This window comes from Nicotiana tomentosiformis, chromosome 7 (assembly GCF_000390325.3).
Source record: "Nicotiana tomentosiformis chromosome 7, ASM39032v3, whole genome shotgun sequence".
NCBI lineage: Eukaryota > Viridiplantae > Streptophyta > Magnoliopsida > Solanales > Solanaceae > Nicotiana > Nicotiana tomentosiformis.
The window spans coordinates 85,920,084-85,924,393 of record NC_090818.1 but is presented as its reverse complement, the minus strand read 5'-3'; the positions used below and the strand labels follow the sequence as shown (position 1 = coordinate 85,924,393).

The following is a 4,310-nucleotide window of genomic DNA, read 5'->3' as shown; positions in this document are numbered from 1 at the left end:
ACATTCCGACAAATCTTTAAGTAATGAAGCTCAATTTAACATAATCTTTAACCAAGTTTTTACTTATTAATACAGAAAATTAAACTATCAAGTTGATTTCAAATAGTGAAAGTAATAGCATAATAAAAGCCTATGTCTACCCGGACATAACATGAATTTAGCTACGCACGGACCCTCATCACTTCGTGCGTACGTAACACCCACAAATAGTAGCAAATAACAATTTAAATACCTATGGGATTAATTCCCTCTTACAAGATTAGGCAAGAGACTTAGTGATGGTAGGCTATAATTGTGTATTTTAGTTGCTTATTGCACTCAAATTCACTGCACTTGTTTTGAGCTTTAATTGGTAGTGTTTTGTATTTATTGTGTGTTTTATGCCTTGTAGGAGTGGTTTTGAGTGATGTAGATGTTATGGAATGAATTCAAACTAATTGGAGATTTGAAGTCTAAGTAAAATCCCAAAGGATCAAGTCTGGATCGTGTTTGGGGGTCGAGGACCAATTCTGGACGTCAAAAAGCAAGATTCCATCTGTACTTTGAGAAATATTGCTTGCCGCGATGCGTGGGGAGGCGTGTGGTGCACCGTGGCTATACAAAAGCTTATTCCTGATAGATGTTGAGCTCTCTAGATTTCTCCACTAATGTCCTGCATGGCGCATCGCCCCATGCGGCGCGCCTGTGCAATGTTTGCATAGTGAAAATCCTATTTCGGCTAGGAAAATGTGATTTCATCTGGGCCCGACCCTACTTGGTATAAATACATGAAAAAGCATTATTTACTAGACTTTGGACATAGATTCAACATAATGAGGCTAAGTAGGAGTTGGAAGAACACGAGCACAAGGATTTCATCATTCCTTCCTCACTCACGACCCGAGTTTGGATTGAATTTATGTTTTCCTATACTTTAATTTTAATTGTGATGAATTACTCCATATCTATGGAGTAGTTCCCCTTTAGGGTTTGATGGATTTGGTGTATTGATGATTGTTTTTGGATTATAACTCTAGTTTTATGCATTGAAGCGTGTTTGGATGATTTAATTGTTTCATCTATATTCACTAGTTCATGTATTCGAGAGAGGCATAACTTGTGATATCCTTGAATTATATTGTTGGTTGAGTTCATTAATTCTTCTTAGTATTCGGAAGAGGCTAGTTGAATCATTGATTAAGCCTACTTAGGAGAATAATTGAAAGAGGTTTTCCTAAAGACCAATCCACTATGCATTCTTGCATATCTTCACGTGCTTAAATTAGTTCATCTTTTGAGGTTGAAACTTAATCGAGAGAGGAGTTTTTGTTGAACGTTTGAACTAATAATTGAGTGAATTCGAGAGACTCATTTAAATATTAGAAGTGAATTAAATCTTACACCTATCCTATCAATCCATATTTCCTCCCACTGATAACTTCCTTGCTTATCCTTGTTTCAATTGTCATTAGTCAATAGCTTTAGATCTTAGTTAATTTTAATTAGAAATCATATAAATCTCAATTGTTGATCATCCTGAATAACAATCAAGCTACAAACTACAAGAATACCATTTAAATCCAATCTTTGTGGATACGATATTATACTATACTATATTTGATTAGCGAGCATAATTTAAGTGTGTGTTTTGCGCTAGTCAAATTTTGGCGTCGTTGCAGGGGATTGGCAATCAACAGTGTGTTGAAATAGTTTGTAGTGCTAATTCAGGAATTTTTTCTTTTTATTTTTATTTTTCTCTTTTTACGTTTGGTTTTGTTTTGACTGTGCATAGGTTACAGGTTAAGATTGATGCATGACTCGAACTTCTGTGAAGGAAGTACTACCATACGAGTCATAAATTTAAAAACAATTGCGACAGCTGAGGAAGGAAATAAATCTCACTGAGACAACAAAAAAGGTTGTGCCATCATCAACCAAAGAACTTATGGCTGGAAACGGTGAAGATAATGTAGATTTAGCTGCGAGAGAAGCAGCCCAAAGACGAGAACAAGCTGCACGGGACGCTGAGGAATCAGCTATTAGAGATGCACAAATTATCTACGAAGAAGGGAGTGGTCGGAAAATTGCTCAAAATCAACCCTTGGCTGCAGACCAGTTAGGAAATATAGCTCTCGGTCCTGGGAGACCACTTGGTGATTATGCTAGACCGGTCTACAATCAAGGTTTATCGAGTGTCAAACCACCTATAATTGCAGCAAATAACTTCGAGTTGAAGCAAGGGTTGCTTCAAGCTCTTCAGAATTGCTATGTATTTAGAGGGAAGCCAAACGAAGATCCAAACACTCATCTAATAGACTTTGAGGAGATTATGAACACCTTTCAACACACTCCAAAAAATGCCTTGATAAATATTTCTCCTCAGCTAAGACGGGCAAGTTTAGAAGAGAAATTCATAACTTCTGCCAGAAAGATAATGAAACTGTTTTTGAAGCATGGGAGAGGTTTAAGGAGATTGTTAGAAAGTGTCAACATATAGGAATTGATCTCTGGATGCAACTCCAGGACTTTTGGGATGGATTGACACCGACCTCGCGTAGAACATTGAGCAATGCAGCTGGAGGCCCATTGATGAAGAAGACTCTAAAGGAGATAGTTACAATTCTTAATGAGTTATCAGAAGATGCAAATTAGTGGCCCTCTGAGAATGCTGAAAGAAGAAGATCGACTGGTGTTCACCAGGTTGATGCTAACACATCTGTGCAGGTACTGCTTGATGCTATGGCTAAAGAAATACGAAATCTGACCTTGGCCTCGATACAAAATGATCCTCACGCAGATTGTGATTTATGTGGAAGAGGACACCCTACTCATGAGTGTCAAGCCTCAACTGAGGAAGTGAATGCTATGGGAAATTATAACTTTAAAGCAATGGGTCAGAAGCACCCCGATTTTTCATGGAGTGCATCCGGGGGTACCGCCAATGCATGGCAATAAAATAACCCCAAATTCCAGGGACAAAGAGCTCCTGGTTTTTTGAATCAGCAGAGGTAGCAGTTTCAGCCACAACAGCCCAATCAGCCAGGCCTAGAAGATCTCATAAAGGCTTTTATTGGGAAAACCGATGAAAGATTTGCAATACAAGGGGCAGCAATTTAAAATTTATAGAAGCAACTGGGACAGATTGCAACAATTTTATCTGAGAGGGTCCCAGGCACTCTCCCCACTGATATAGAAAAGAATCCCAAAGAAATGGTGAATGTTGTGACCTTGAGAAGTGGGAAAGTATTGAAAGATCTCACCCCGATCTAAAACGATGTGATACTTGCAAAAGAAAGTGGGGAGTAGCTAAACATAATTATGACAAGAAAAAGAAAGGTCCGATAAAATTTGAGAAAAAGAAGAAGGAAGAAAAATCGAGAAGGGAGGAACCTGAGGGGGGCGAGCATATGCCTGCGCTACCTTTCCCTCAAAAGATGTATAGAAAAAAGCTAGACAAGCAATTTGAGAGACTTCTGGACATGCTGAAACAGGTTCATGTGAACTTACCATTCATAGAAGTGCTCTCACAAATGCCTTCTTATGCTAAATTCTTGAAGGAGATCCTTACGAAGAAGAGGAAAATAGAGAAGACCTCAGTGGTCAAGCTCACAGAGCATTGCAGTGCAATATTGTAAAATAAACTCCCACAGAAGTGTGAAAATCCAGGGAGTTTTACTATACCTTGCTCATTAAGAACTATGTATTTTGATAAGTCTTTATGTGATTCTGGTACCTCAATTAATCTAATGTCGCTATCTATTTATACAAAACTGGATAAGGAGATTGGAGAGATAAGGTGTGCACCAATATCGTTGCAGCTGGCAGACCAAACGACTTTAATACCCGAGGGGATAGTGGAAGTTGTGTTAGTTCGGGTGAATAAGTTCGTATTTTCTGTGGATTTTATAGTGGTGAATATGGAGGAAAACAAAGAGGTCACCCTCATCATAGGGAGACCATTCTTAGCAACAGGAAGAGCATTTTAAACATACATGAGAGGAAACTCATGCTTAGAGTGGGTGAGGAAATTGTGACTTTCAAGATAGATGTAGAAAAGGGGATGCAAAAAGGAAAACTAGTTGCAAGAGTTAAGTGGAAAGTGAATGGCTCGAAAGAGAAAGCTGCACTGAGTGAGAAAGATAAGTGTGGGGTGTACCCCAAAAAGGATGAAAGAAGTTGTCTGCACGGATATGCGCATTAGTTCGGGCACGAGGAATGGAGCCCGACTTCAACTCAGATCCCGACTAGATATTCAGGAAAATTTTCTTTATCTTATGCTTTTTAATTGTGTGTCATGGGTACATGTCACAACTTAAAGTATGGGGTGGGGG

The 4,310-nt window shown here is 38.7% G+C and overlaps 1 pseudogene; it reads right to left on the bottom strand.

Annotated features, from left to right (window-relative positions):
* Window positions 1–2,373: 2,373 nt before the first annotated feature.
* On the bottom strand, window positions 2,374–2,472 carry LOC117281600 (small nucleolar RNA R71; annotated as a pseudogene).
* Between the last annotated feature and the right edge of the window lie 1,838 nt (window positions 2,473–4,310).